At 43.8% G+C, this 15,984-nt stretch overlaps 1 pseudogene across 1 annotated transcript in view; it reads left to right on the top strand.

Annotated features, from left to right (window-relative positions):
- Nucleotides 1-15,518, top strand: part of LOC309961772 (5-hydroxytryptamine receptor 3C-like) — a 29,511-nt pseudogene extending 13,993 nt beyond the window's left edge. Inside the window, exons 5-9 of the transcript in view lie at nt 12,562-12,731; nt 13,563-13,722; nt 14,547-14,755; nt 14,944-15,158; nt 15,289-15,518. The product of the transcript in view is annotated as a 5-hydroxytryptamine receptor 3C-like (transcript). The remainder of the gene's footprint in view (nt 1-12,561; nt 12,732-13,562; nt 13,723-14,546; nt 14,756-14,943; nt 15,159-15,288) is intronic.
- The last annotated feature ends 466 nt before the right edge of the window (nt 15,519-15,984 follow it).

The raw sequence follows: 15,984 nt of genomic DNA, 5'->3' as shown, positions 1-15,984 counted from the left end.
TACTAAAGATAAGAACAACTCTTTTATAACGTAAAATCAAAAGTGGGACTTCCCTGGTGGTCCAGTGTTTAAGACTCTGTGCTCCCCATGCAGGGGGCCCAGATTGGATCCCTGGTCAGGGAACTAGATCCCGCATGCTGCAACTAAAAAAGATCCTGCATGCTGCAACTAAAAAAGATCCCACATGCCACAACTAAAGATCCCAAATGCTGCAACTAAGACCCGGTGCAACCAGATAAATAAATAAATATTAAAAAATAAACTAAAATCCAAAGCAAAATGATGGAGAGATAGGTGGGACTTAAGTCAGAGAGTACTTTACATCATGCTAAGGAGTGAGATTTCATCCTATAAGCCAGTGGTTCTCTAAGTGTGGTCCCAGGATGAGTAGCTGCAGCAGCACCTGCAAAACTTGTTGAAAATACAAATTCTCAGATTCAGCAATCTTAACGTAACTGCTATAGACAACGGGAGCCAGTGTAAGATATCAAGTATAAGAAGGACATGGTCAGCTCTGCATTTCAAATTACACAGCCTACACAGTGGAGGATAAGTTAGAAAAAGCCAGACTAGGAGTGAGACCATTAAGGAGGTGACCGGATGTGAACCCCGGGGGCTTCGATGGTACTATACAGTCTCGAGAGAGATTCTTTACCGTCTAGTGTCTGCATAGGGCTTAAGAATCAGGATGAAGGTGACGCCTGCCCTCATCTTGGAGGAGAGCAGGCTCTCAAGGCTATTCACACAGACCCTGCTGACTGGCCTGGGTGCTGGAGCCTCTGAGCCTCAGACACTGTTTCTCACCTGGGCTCCTAAATCCAGTGTCTGTGCCTCTGGCCTTGATATCCAAAGCCATAGGGAATCTAGTGCCCAACCTGCCTATTCCTGATTCCCCAGAGTACAGCCACGGAGACACCAGACACCAATACTAAGAAGCCCGAAAAGGATGTGCAAGTGTCCGCTCACTGTACATGCTGGGAGTTCCATGAAGATAGGCCAGAAATTGGCCAGCCAGTCAGGACAAGGAATGAGAAGAGAGGACACAGTGACCATCCTATAATCATTTGGGAGTTTTTTTTTTTAAAGTGTTGGGAATTCCCTTGCAGTCCAGTGGTTAGGACTCGGTACTTTCACTGCCAGAGCCCAGGTTTGATCCCTAGTCAAAGTTAAATCTCTAGAAATTCAAGTTGCCAGTGCTCAGGCTGTGGGATATTTTACCCCCAAATGGACCTTTGGCAATGTATGCAGATGTTATTAAGGTTATGACTGGGGTGGGGAATCGAACTGGCATCTAGTGGGCCAGAGATGCTGCTAAATATCTTACAGTGCACAGGACAGTCCTCCAGACAAAGGATTATGCAGCACCCAATGCCAACAGTCCTGAGGTTGAGAAACTCTGCTCTAGGCAATCCCAGGTTCACAGGAGTCCTAACTGGCCCCATATTTGACTAAGGAGGCAGCTAAAGCCCAAATTCAGAGCTGCTGTTTTTTAGGTGCCATGACTGAGTGCCCAAGAATCCTAAAGATATATGAACCCAAGACGGAGGCTCCAAAGATGCCCAGAGAAAGCTGAGAGTGGAGGAAGTCCCTGACCCTTCCACGATGAATCAGCTAAGAGTTTCTGAACCATCTCCTAGTTCTGAGTCACCATGAAAGCCCACAGCTTGGCTTAGGAGAGACATGCATCTGGAGCTAAAATGGGAGTCTTAGAGACTCCCCAGGATATTCCAGAGAATGCTGAGGACAACTATTCCTAACGGGCTCAGAAAATGATAATACAGCTACTGCAGCTCTGTCTAAATATAGCTAACATCCCCTATCTGAGAGCCTAGTGGAGAAGAGAAGGAGGAGGCAGGCATACCCAGGAGGGATGTCCAAACCACATTTGTAACAGGGAACTCTGCCCTGGCATTAACTCTAAGTGAGAGCTAGCCTAAGCTAGTATGCCTCCTAAACAAGCATTCCAGGTGCTTACTAATTTGTCTGAGATGCAGGACTGGCCAATGTGAAAAGTACCCTGTACACGTAAAGAATTCTGAAGGTAGAAAGAGACCAATGTTCATGCTGAAAAAATATGTGATTCTTGTATGGCTTGTTAAAAAGCCATAAGCATTGGAAAACCTGCAACCCTGGTTATTTTAAGTACTATCATTTTTATTGTTTTACTTGAAAATGGTCCCTAATTCATCATTTTAGGTATTTTTATATAAGATGATCAATAGGGGGGACCTTCAAGATGGCGGAGGAGTAAGACATGGAAATCACCTTCCTCCCCACAGATACATCAGAAACACATCTACATGTGGAACAACTCCTACAGAACACCTACTGAATGCTGGCAGAAGACCTCAGACTTCCCAGAAGGCAAGAAACTCCCCACATACCTGGGTAGGGCAAAAGAAAAAAGAAAAAACAGAGACAAAAGAATAGGGACAGCACCTGTACCTCTAGGAGGGAGCTGTGAAGAAGGAAAGGTTTCCACACACTAGGAAGTCCCTTCACTGGCGGACGGCGGGTGGGGGTGGGGGAAGCTTCAGAGCCACGGAGGAGAGCACAGCAACAGGGGTGCAGACAGCAAAGCAGAGAGGTTCCCGCACAGAGGATAGGTGCCAACCGGCACTCACCAGCCTGAGAGGCTTGTCTGCTCACCCACTGGGGCGGGTGGGGGCTGGGAGCTGAGGCTTGGGCTTCGGAGGTCAGATCCCAGGGAGAGGACTGGGGTTGGCGGCGTGAACACAGCTTGAGGGAGCTAGTGCGCCACGGCTAGCCAGGAGGGAGTCTGGGAAAAAGCCTGGACCTGCCTAAGAGGCAAGAGACCATTGTTTCAGGTTATGCGAGGAGAGGGGATTCCTTCCCCATGTGCCCACAGAAGGCAGAGCACCACCTAAGCACGCTCCAGAGACAGGCGCGAGCCGTGGCCACCAGCTTGCACCCCAGAGACAGGCAAGAAACGCTAAGTCTGCTGCCGCTGCCACCAAGAAGTCTGTGTGCAAGCACAGGTCACTACCCACACCCCAGCCCCGGCAGCCTGGGCAGCCCACCACTGCCAGGGTCCCAAGATCCAGGGACAACTTCCCTGGGAGAACACATGGTGCACCGCTGGCTGTTGCAACTTCATGCCGGCCTCTGCCACTGCAGGCTCACCCCGCATTCCAATTATGACTACTGTACCCCTCCCTCTCCCCGGCCTGAGAGAGCAAGAGAGACCTACTCATCCACTGCTTTAACCCCCTCCTGTCTGGGCAGGAAACAGATGCCTGAGAGCGACCTACATGCAGAGGCAGGGCCAAAACCAAAGCTGAATGCTAGGAGTTGTGCAAACAAAGAAGAGAAAGGGAAATTTTTCCCAGCAGCCTCAGGAGCAACGGATTAAATCCCCACAATCAACCTGATGAACCCTGCATCTGTGGAACACCGGAATAGACAATGAATGTTCCCAAAATGGAGGGAGTGGACTTTGGGAGCAACTGTAGACTTAGGGTTTGCTGTCTGCGACTGATTTGTTTCTGATTTGTATGTTTATCTTAGTTTAGCTTTTAGTGCTTATTATCATTGGTGGATTTGTTTATTGGTTTGGTTGCTCTCTTTTTTAAAAATTTTATTATTTTTACATTTTATTATTATTATTTTTTTAATCTGACTTGATTTGATTTTTTTCTTCCCTTTCTTCTGAGCTGCATGGCTGACAGGGTCTTGGTGCTCCGGCCTGGTGTCAAGCCTGAGCCTCCAAGGTGGGAGAGCCGAGTCCAGGATATTGGACCACCAGAGACCTCCCGGCCCCACATAATATCAATCGGCGAGAGCTCTCCCAGAGATCTCCGTCTCAACACTAAGACCCAGCTCCACCCAACAGCCAACAAGCTCCAGTGCTGGACACCCTATGCCAAACAACTAGCAAGACAGGAACACAACCCCACCCATTAGCAGAGAGGCTGCCTAAAATCATACTAAGTTCACAGACACCCCAAAACACACCACAAGACGTGGCCCTGCCCACCAGAAAGAAAAGATCCAGTCCCAACCACCAGAACACAGGCACCAGTCTCCTCCACCAGAAAGCCTACATAAGCCACTGAACCAAACTCACCCACTGGGGGCAGACACCAAAAACAACGGGAAATACGAACCTGCAGCCTGCAAAAAGGAGACGCCAAACACAGTAGTTAAACAAAATGAGAAGACAAAGAAATATGCAGCAGATGAAGGAGCAAGGTAAAAACCCACCAGACCAAACAAATGAAGAGGAAATAGGCAGTCTAACTGAAAAAGTATTCAGAATAATGATAGTAAAGATTATCCAAAATCTTAGAAATAGAATGGAGAAAATACAAGAAATGTTTAACAAGGGCCTAGAAGAACTAAAGAGCAAACAAACAATGATGAACAACACAATAAATGAAATTAAAAATTCTCTAGAAGGAATCAATAGCAGAATAACTGAGGCAGAAAAACGGATAAGAGACCTGGAAGATAAAATAGTGGAAATAACTACTGCAGAGCAAAATAAAGAAAAAAATGAAAAGAATTGAGGAGAGTCTCAGAGACCTCTGGGACAACATTAAATGCACAAACATTTGAATTATAGGGGTCCCAGAAGAAGAAGAGAAAAAGAAAGGGACTGAGAAAATATTTGAAAAGATTATAGTTGAATACTTCCCTAATATAGGAAAGGAAATAGTCAATCAAGTCCAGGAAACACAGAGAGTCCCATACAGGATAAATCCAAGGAGAAACACGCCAAGACACATATTAATCAAACTATCAAAAATTAAATACAAAGCAAAAATATTAAAAGCAGCAAGGGAAAAGCAACAAATAACATACAAGGGAATCCCCATAAGGTTAACAGATGATCTTTCAGCAGAAACTCTGCAAGCCAGAAGGGAATGGCAGGACATATTTAAAGTGATGAAAGGGAAAAATCTACAACCAAGATTACTCTACCGAACAAGGATCTCATTCAGATTCGACAGAGAAATTAAAACCTTTACAGACAAGCAGAAGTTAAAAGGATTCAGCACCACCAAACCAGCTTTACAACAAATGCTAAAGGAACTTCTCTAGGCAGGAAACACAAAAGAAGGAAAGACCTACAAAAACAAACCCAAAATAATTTTAAAAATGGTAATAGGAATATACATATCAATAATTACCTTAAATGTAAATGGATTAAATGCTCCAACCAAAAGACACAGACTGGCTGAATGGATACAAAAACAAGACCAGTATATATGCTGTCTACAAGAGACCCACTTCAGACCTAGGGACACATACAGACTGAAAGTGAGGGGACGGAAAAAGATATTCCACGCAAATGGAAATCAAAAGAAAGCTGGAGTAGCAATTCTCTTATCAGACAAAATATGGAATCAAAAAAAAAAAATGGTCATGAAGAACATAGGGGCAGGACGGGAATAAAGACGCAGACCTACTAGAGAATGGACTTGAGGACACAGGGAGGGGGAAGGGTAAGCTGGGACAAAGTGAGAGAGTGGCATGGACATATATACACTACCAAATGTAAAACTGATAGCTAGTGGGAAGCAGCCGTATAGCACAGGGAGATCAGCTCAGTGCTTTGTCACCACCTAGAGGTGTGGTAGAGGGAGGGTGGGAGGGAGGGAGATGTAAGAGGGAAGAGATATGGGGATATATGTATATGTATAGCTGATTCACTTTGTTATAAAGCAGAAACTAACACACACAAAAAAATAAATAAATAAAATAAAAAAGTGAAGTATAATAATAACATTCTTATTATTAAAAAGAAAACATTTTTCCTAAAAAAATAGACTTTAAAATAAAGACTATTACAAGAGACAAAGAAGGACACTACATAATGATCAAGGAATCAATCCAAGAAGATATAACAATTGTAAATATTTATGCACCCAACGTAGGAGCACCTCAAAACATAAGGCAAACACTAACAGCCATAAAAGGGGAAATTGATGGTAACACAGTCATAAGGGAGGACTTTAACACCCCACTTTCACCAATGGACAGATCATCCAAAATGAAAATAAATAAGGAAACACAAGTGTTAAATGACACATTAAACAAGATGGACTTAATTGATATTCATAGGACATTCCATCCAAAAACAATAGAATACACTTTCTTCTCAAGTGCTCATGGAACATTCTCCAGGATAGATCATATCTTGGGTCACAAATCAAGCCTCAGAAAATTTAAGAAAATTAAAATCGTATCAAGTATCTTTTCCAACCACAATGCTATGAGACTAGATATCAATTACAGGGAAAAAACTAAAAAATGCAAACACATGGAGGCTAAACAATACACTACTAAACAACCAAGAGATCACTGAAGAAATCAAAAAGTACCTAGAAACAAATGACAATGAAAACATGATGACCCAAAATGTATGGGATGCAGCAAAAGCAGTTCTAAGAGGGAAGTTTATAGCAATACAATCCTACCTCAAGAAACAAGAAAAATCTTAAATACACAACCTAACCTTACACCTAAAGCAATTAGAGACAGGAGAACAACAACCAAAAAAAAACCAAACCCAAGTTAGCAGAAGGAAAAAAATCATATAGATCAGATCAGAAATAAAAGAAAAAGAAATGAAGGAAACAATAACAAAGATCAATAAAACTAAAAGCTGGTTCCTTGAGAAGATAAACGAAATTGATAAACCATTAGCCAGACTCATCAAGAACAAAAGGGAGAAGACTCAAATCAACAGAATTAGAAATGAAAGAGGAGAAGTAACAACTGACACTGCAGAAATACAAAGGATCATGAGAGACTTCTACAAGCAACCATATGCCAATAAAATGGAAAACCTGGAAGAAATGGACAAATTCTTAGAATAGCACATCCTTCCAAGACTGAACAAGGAAGAAATAGAAAATATGAACAGACCAATCACAAGCACTGAAACTGGGATTAAAAATCTTCCAACAGGGACTTCCCTGGTGGTGCAGTGGTTAGGTCTCTGCCCTCCCAATGCAGAGGGCCCGGGGTTCATTCCCTGGTCAGGGAGCTGGATCCCACATGCATGCCACAACTAGGAGTTCGCATGCCACAACTAAGAAGCCTGGAAGCTGCAACTAAGGAGACCACCTGCCTCAACTAAGACCCAGCACAACCAAATAAATATTTTAAAAATAAATAAATATTTTTTGTAAAAGGATAAAAAAAAATCTTCCAGAAAACAAAAGCCCAACACCAGATGGCTTCACAGGTGAATTCCATCAAACATTTAGAGAAGAGCTAACACCTATCCTTCTCAAACTCTTCCAAAATATAGCAGAGGGAGGAACACTCCCAAACTCATTCTACGAGGCCACCATCACCCTGATACCAAAACCAGACAAAGATGTCACAAAGAAAGAAAACTACAGGCCAATATCACTGATGAACATAGACGTGAAAATCCTCAACAAAATACTAGCAACCAGATTCCAGCAGCACATTAAAAGGATCATATACCATGATCAACTGTGGTTTATCCCAGGAATGCAAGGATTCTTCAATATACACAAATCAGTCAATGTGATACACCATATTAACAAACTGAAGGATAAAAACCATATGATAATCTCAATAGATGCAGAAAAAGCTTTTGACAAAATTCAACACCCATTTATGAAGAAAACATTCCAGAAAGTAGGCATAGAGGGAACTTTCCTCAACATAATAAAGGCCACAAACCCACAGCAAACATCGTTTTCAATGGTGAAAAACTGAAACCATTTCCTCTAAGATCAGGAACAAGACAAGGTTGCCCACTCTCACCACTATTATTAAACATACTTTTGGAAGTTTTAGCCATGGCAATCAGAAAAGAAAAAGAAATAAAAGGAATCCAAATCAGAAAAGAAGTAAAACTGTCACTGTTTGCAGATAACATGATACTATATAGAGAGAATCCTAAAGATGCTACCAGAAAACTACTAGAGCTAATCAATGAATGGTAAAATAGCAGGATACAAAATTAATGCACAGAAATCTCTTGCATTCCTATACACTAATGATGAAAAATCTGAAAGAGAAATTAAGGAAATGCTCCCATTTACCATTACAACAAAAAGAATAAAATACCTAGGAATAAACCTGCCTAAGGAGACAAAAGACCTGTATGCAGAAAACTATAAGACACTGATGAAAGAAATTAAAGACAATACAAACAGATGGAGAGATATACCATGTTCTTGGATTGGAAGAATCAACGTTGTGAAAATGACTATACTACCCAAAGCAATCTGCAGATGCAATGCAATCCCTATCAAACTACCAATGGCATTTTTCACAGAACTAGAACAAAAAATTTCACAATTTGTGTGGAAACACAAAAGACCCTGAATAGCCAAAGCAATCTTGAGAAAGAAAAACAGATCTGGAGGAATCAGGCTCCCTGACTTCAGACTATACTACAAAGCTACAGTAATCAAAACAGTATGGTACTGGCACTAAAACAGAAATATAGATCAATGGAACAGGATAGAAAGCCCAGAGATAAACCCATGCACATATGGTCACCTTATCTTTGATAAAGGAAGTAAGAATATACAGTGGAGAAAAGACAGACTCTTCAATAAGTGGTGCTGGTAAAACTGGACAACTATATGTAAAAGGATGAAATTAGAACACTTCCTAACTCCATACAAAAAAATAAACTCAAGATGAATTAAAGACCTAAATGTAAGGCCAGACACCATAAAACTCTTAGAGGAAAACATAGGCAGAAGACTCTATGACATAAATCACAGCAAGATCCTTTCTGACCCACCTCTAGAGAAATGGAAACAAAAACAAAAATAAACAAATGGGACCTAATGAAACTTAAAAGCTTTTTCATAGCAAAGGAAAACATAAACAAGACGAAAAGACAACCCTCAGAATAGGAGAAAATATTTGCAAATGAAGCAACTGACAAAGGATTAATCTCCAAAATATACAAACAGCTCATGCAGCTCAATATCAAAAAAACAAATAACCCAATCCAAGAATGGGCAGAAGACCTAAATAGACATTTCTCCAAAGAAGATATACAGGTTGCCAGCAAACACACAAAAGGATGCTCATCACTAATCATTAGAGAAATGCAAATCAAAACCACAATGAGGTATCACCTCACACTGGCCAGAATGGCCATCATCCAAAAATCTACAAACAATAAATGTTCGAGAGGGTGTGGAGAAAAGGGAATCCTCTTGCACTGTTGGTGGGAATGTAAATTAATACAGCCACTATGGAGAACAGTATGGTGGTTCCTTAAAAAACTGAAAAGAGAACTACCATATGACCCAGCAATCCCACTACTGGACATATACCCTGAGAAAACCATAATTCAAAAAGAGACATGTACCAAAATGTTCATTGCAGCACTATTTACAATAGCCAGGACATGGAAACAACCTTAGTGTCTATCGACAGATGAATGGATAAAGAAGATGTGGCACATATATACGATCGAATATTACTCAGCCATAAAAAGAAACAAAATTGAGTTATTTGTAGTGAGGTAGATGGACCTAGTGTCTGTCATACAGAGTGAAGTAAGTCGGAAAGAGAAAAACAAATACCATATGCTAACACATATATATGGGATCTAAAAAAAAAAGAAATGGTTCTGATGAACCTAGGGGCAGGACAGGAATAAGACGCACATGTAGAGAATGGACTTGAGGACACAGGGAGGGGGAAGGGTAAGCTGGGACGAAGTGAGAGAGTAGCACTGACATATATACTCTATCAGATGTAAAATAGACAGCTAGTGGGAAGCCGCTGTATAGCACAGGGAGATCAGCTTGGTGCTTTGTGACCACCTAGAGGGGTGGGATAGGGTGGGTGGGAGGGAGGTGCAAGAGGGAGGGGATATGGGGATATATGTATACATATAGCTGATTCACTTCGTTATACAGCAGAAACTAATACAACATTGTAAAGCAATTACACTCCAATAAAGACGTTTAAAAAAAAAAGATGATCAATAGATTGTGGGTGTTTGTGATTCTTGCAGTTAATGACAAAATTTATTTTGCCTTAAATTTATTATGTTCTAAATTATGATCAGAAAATACAAGGTCCAATTGCCATCTCTCTATTTACTTGGCTCTATTTCTTTTTTCTACATACTCCTATCCAATATCTGCATTGTAGGATTGTTGGGGAACTACATAAAATGAAGTATACAACGCCTGGCATACAGTAAAGTACTCAATATGTTAGTTACCACCTGCAGCAGCAGCAGCAGGAGCAATAGCTCCTGAGATTTCCAGATCCCAGAGTTGAAACTCTGACTCCCCAGGTCGGAAGAAACCTGTGCCTTACTGCTTTATTTCTCCTGCCTCTATCACCTCCAATTCCTGGCAGCTATGTCTACTTCTAAGTCCAATTGGCACTTAGGTCCCGTTTTTCAGCCAACTTTGATAAAAACAAGATATATGTCAACTATCTTCAGCCACTTTCAGCAGGGCTTGAAGTTAACCCTCCTTTCCTAGATGCAAGGTCTGGGAGCCTAGCTTACCTGTGGAACTCAAGTGTCCCTTGAAAGCCCTTCACTCTTGGCCAGTCCAAGAGTCCGGTGCCCCATGGGTGTGTCCATGTGGACACAGTAGTATTTTTGGCCCTACATGACATGATGGCCCAATCCTTTGGTCAAGTTTCCAAAGAAGGGAAGAAATGACTTACAGAGCTGGTGGGGCTGAAGGACTGCAGATATTTCAAACTTTAAACAAAAGATATTTCAGCCTTCTGTCCTGTACTTTCCCACTTTGGGCTCCTAAGTCATTCCTGCCTACCTTAGCAGTTTCTATTTTGGGCTGTCATGATCGTCCATTCTAAACAAAGTTTCTTTTGTACTCTAGGTCTTACTCTTCACCCTTTCTGCAAGGAAAAAATTTCTAACTTTCTGGAAATGTAGCTAAGATACTTGATATAACAATGCCCCAATTCACTCATTTGGTCCGATTGTGTTTTTCTACAGAGATGTGACATAAGACATAACATTGACACAGGACATTAATATTTATGCTAGCTGAGATGACTAGTTTATGACAATGTATAACACTATTGACAACATAAAGATGTTAAAAACAGATCTGCTCTCTGTTTTGTGACATCTAATTATCATGTAATCAATGCATAGAGTAAAAAATTGTATGGAGAACATTAGTCTGGGGGAGAATGAATTAGGGAGGCAGAAAGACTGGAGAGAGGAAATCTAGCTGTGGAATGTTGGGAAAATATGAACAGTAGATAATGAAGCTATGAATCAAGATTTATAATTTGGTATTTGCAATTATTCTGAATGAATACATAACCAAATCACTACATATTGTCACCTTTCCAAATCTGAAGATTCCTTGGCCTTAGAAAAATAATAATTCATATTTCCCCAGCCCATGCTCTATTATTAAAGCGAGTTATTTTGTTATTGATCTCAGCACAGAGCTGCCAAACAGGATGCTTCTCCCTTAATCTTGGCCCAACTTTCTCCCTTCCTGGAGCCCAGAAAGCATACCTGGACAGGGGCAAAGCAGGACACTCTGCTGTGACCTCTCTGGCCACAGCCTCCCACCAGGGTGTGGTCACTTGTCATGAGCAGTATTCAAAACCAGGAACCAAGGGGTGGTCTGAGCTCCTTTAAGCCCCAGGGTTTAGGGGCTCCTGGTGAGTCCCCAGAGAAGAGTCCAGAAGAGGAGGATGGAAGGGGGGTGGACTGCTAGGAGGGGAATCGTCTTGGGCTTCACTATCAGCCTCCTGCTTCAAGGTAAGATGGGGCAAGAACCGGGAAGACCAGAGTGTGGTTCTGAAGGATATCTAGGAACTTCCTTCTGGCACTTGAAGGACATTAGAATTAACATGTTAAATAGTTCTTCCATAATGTCAGTGTTTTGATTTCCTTTTGGTGACAAATAGAAAGACATTCCACTGCTCAGGACACACAGCCCTCCTCTCTCCCTGACTGCATAGAGATCTACCAAACTGTCCCATTACACCACCTCTCCAATTCTACGTTTTCATTGTCCTCCAGTGCCTCTTCCACCACACCCTCAACCTACCCTCCCTGTCTTTTTCCTTTGATATGGCATCTATGAAAAGAGTAGCCCTGAAGGAGTAAGTAAAATACTAAGAGAGGGTGGCAATCCATCTGAGGGATTGCCTCCATGAGGGAATATTTGTTCCCAGGCTGGGTACATACCTTAAACGTTATGGAAAGAGATGGAGATCACACAAAAGATCACACAAAAATGATACACACTGTATCAGCTGAGAACCTGTGGCTCCCAGACATCATCATCATGGAATTGTGCGTATCTGGGTGGGGGAAAGCCAGCATGAAGCCCATCTGCAAAGAACAGCTGAGGGTCAGTGCAGGGTATGGGGACACCAACAGATTCAGACTGGGGCACAGCCTCAGTTAGGTGACTCCCACAAAACACTATGAGCAGAAGAGATGAGAGAGTGACCTTAGAGAAAGAGCCCAAAAGGAGCACAGTAGGGGAAGACCTGGGATGGAAGGGAGTCAAAAGCTGATGAAGGCAACCACAGCACCCACCTCTCCCTGACTCTCACAAGCAGCGTGGATGTGGATCAGGGACCTCCAGGTCTCACCGCCTATGTCAGCAGCGAAGGTCGAATACAGTACGACAGGCCAATGAAGGTGACCAGCACCTGTAATCTGGACATCTTCCACTTTCCTTTTGACCAACAGAACTGCACGTTCACCTTCAGTTCCCTCCTCTACACAGGTGAGCGAGACACATTTTGGTAACCGTTTAAGGTTCAAGGGGAAGATATTTAAATGATGTAGGTGTTACTTAGGAAGGTTTTACATTAGTGTTTCTCGACTCTGGCTACCCACTGAAGCTTTTTAAAAATACCAATAACTATGCATTACCTCAGAAATTCCAATTTAATTGTTCCAGGTGGGGCTCAGTTACTGTGATTTTTTATATCTCCTCAGGTGATGCTAATGTGCAGAGAGGGTTAAGAACTACTGCTTTAATTCCTCAATAAAGTAAATAAATTAAATAAATAAATACTACTACTTTAGATCTTAGATGGCCCTTGCACCAAAGAGGCCCACCTGACCCTGAGTTGCTGCACATCTATAATTTTTAGTTCAAACCTTTTAACATTAATAGCTAACACACTTAAACTGATAATTAACGTAACTGAATGCCACCAGGTATCCTGTGGCAGAACTGGACAAATTAATCATTATAATAGGCATGTGTGTGATTATAAAAATATTGAGCTGTTCGAGACTGAGTCCACTAAAACAACATCATAGAATTGGGGAATTGAGAAGAAAAACAGGAAAGTTCTTGACTCATGTTTGAGTCATATCTAATCTTCCCATAACTTTGACTTCAACAACAACAAAGAAACTCCCAATGCTGCAGCCCACACATATATGAATTGCTGGTCCTGTGACCCATCTGAGACAACCTGGATGCCCTGCTTTAAAGGACAGAGAAGAGAATTTGCTGAAGACGCTCAGTGAAGGAGGAATTGAATCTCGTGTACAGGAGACTTGAGGAGACTTCTGGACTGAGCGGCCCCGGCCTCCCTTGCAGTGGACAGCATGCTCCTGGGCATGGATAAGGAATTGTGGGTGATAACAGACACGTCTCGTAACGTCATTCTGACCCAGGGGAGTGGTAGCTCCTGAACATCGACAAGGCCACCCCAGAGACGCTGGTGGACAGCAACCTATATGACCAGATCATGTTCTTTGTAAGTCCAGGGGCCCCTGTTTGACTTCCGAGCCCAGTTGCTCTGTGATTTTCCTCTTGATCTAAGGCCCTTTGGGATGTAAAAATAGTTCCAGGGGGTTAAGCCCCTGCTCCTCACTCTACCCCCTACCATAACTGCCCTCAAGAAGGATCCCCAAGGCCTCTGCCCTGCAGAGAGGAAGAGCAGCTGGGCTGTTGTAAGAATGGGCAGTCCTGTCCAATGCTCCAAAGTGCCCCACTTGCCCCTAAAAGTCTACAGTTGTGTTCCCAGCAGGTGGAACATAAGGGAAAATTAGACAACAAAATTGGGGGCACTTTGGAAGAGGTCACAATTAAATGCATCTGTTACCCAACGAGGTCATCCCATGGCCAGCCTAACTGGACATCAGCAAGGATTGGATAATCAAATATAGAGTTGAGGGACTTCCCTGGTGGTGCAGGGGTTAAGAATCCGCCTGCCAATGCAGGGGACATGGGTTCGAGCCCTAATCTGGGAAGATCCCACATGCCGCGGAGCAACTAAGCCAGTGCGTCACAACTACTGAGCCTGTGCTCTAGAGCCCATAAGCCGTAACTACTAAGCCTGTGTGCCACAACTACTGAGCCTGCGTTCCACAACTACTGAAGCCCGCACGCCTAGAGCCTGTGGTCCACAACAAGAGAAGCCACTGAAATGAGAAGCCCGTGCACCACAACGAAAACCCAACACAGCCAAAAATAAATAAATAAAATAAATTTAAAAAATATATATATATATATAGAGAGAGAGAGTTGAGTCCTCTGGCATCGGTTATTTGCCACATCCTCCACACTCCTCCCCACCAGGTGGCCATCAGGCGCAGGCCCAGCCTCTACGTCATAAGCCTCCTGGTGCCCAGGAGCTTTCTGATAGCCATCGACGCCCTCAGCTTCTACCTGCCGGCAGAAAGTGAGAACCGCGCCCCATTCAAGATGACACTCCTGCTGGGCTACAACGTCTTCCTGCTCATAACGTTGAATGACTTACTCCCTGCCAGTGGCACCCCCTCTCATCAGTATGGTCCCTCCCACTTTCCGGGGAAGCAAAGGCAGCAGGGGACATGGTGGGAGGCAGGTAGCAGGAGAACCGCTGCCTCTCCACTTAAGGAGGGAATGGATTCTGAGGAAAGATTGGATTTGGGGAAAAAAATCTTTTTTAGTGAGGAATCTGCCCAGATTTATTTATAGTTTGCTTTGCCTTCAGGTGTCTATTTTGCCCTGTGTCTGTCACTGATGGTGGTCCACCTGCTAGAGACCATCTTCATCACCTACCTGCTGTACCTGGCCACCACCCAGCCCCCACCCAGGCCTCGCTGGCTCCGTTCCCTGCTTCTACACTGCACCAGCCCAAGGAAATGCTGCCCCGCTGCACCCCAGAAGGGAACACGGGCCTGGGCCTCAGCCCTGCCCACCTGCCTGGTGAGGGAAATCAGCACGGCCCACGCGTCCTCTCCCATCACCTCCCCTTCTCTGCTCCCGCCTCCTTCCTGTCCCCACAGCCCCCCAGCTGACCTTGGCAGCCCACAGCTGAGTCTCTGTCTCTCCGTAGGTGTGAAGGAGCCCGTGGAGTTGGTGGGGAAGGCGCCAGGTCCCAGGGAGGCAGAGCTAAATGGGTGCCCTGGGTCAGCGAGGGCCCAGCAGGAGGACGAGGCTCAGAAGCAGCAGTCGGTCAGCCTGTGGATGCAGTTCAGCCACATGATGGACACCCTGCTCTTCAGCCTCTACCTGCTCTTCCTGGCCCCCTCCATCGTCACGGTCATCATCCTCTGGAACACCTAGGCAGACATCCACACCCACCTCTCCCTGCAAACCACAGCTTGAAGTTTCTCTTGGTCTTAGGGCCAGCCAGACACAGGCCCTTTCCTAATCTTAAACACCCCCAGTGACTACCATGTCCCCTCTATATTCCCAAAACTCCAACCGAGGGCCCTACCGAGCAGGTTTAGAACAGCCCTAGACAATCTCCTGACTTCTCATATGCACAGTCCTCAATCCTGCACACTTTCAGTGTTTCTTAGCCACACCTAACCTCTGACTCCCTTACCACTGAAGATCGGGGTCAGTGGAGTCTCTCCCTGATTGACTGTCCCAATAAACAACTTTCCAGGGCTTCCCTGGTGGCGCAGTGGTTAAGAATCCGCCTGCCAACGCAGGGGACACGGGTTCAAGCCCTGGTCCGGGAAGATCTCACATGCCGTGGAGCAAATAAGCCTATGCACCATAACTATGAGCCTGTGCTCTACAG

This window comes from Leucopleurus acutus (genome assembly GCF_964270905.1).
Source record: "Leucopleurus acutus genome assembly, chromosome: 5".
In the NCBI taxonomy this organism is placed as follows: domain Eukaryota; kingdom Metazoa; phylum Chordata; class Mammalia; order Artiodactyla; family Delphinidae; genus Leucopleurus; species Leucopleurus acutus.
This window is presented reverse-complemented; position numbering and strand designations above follow the sequence as displayed.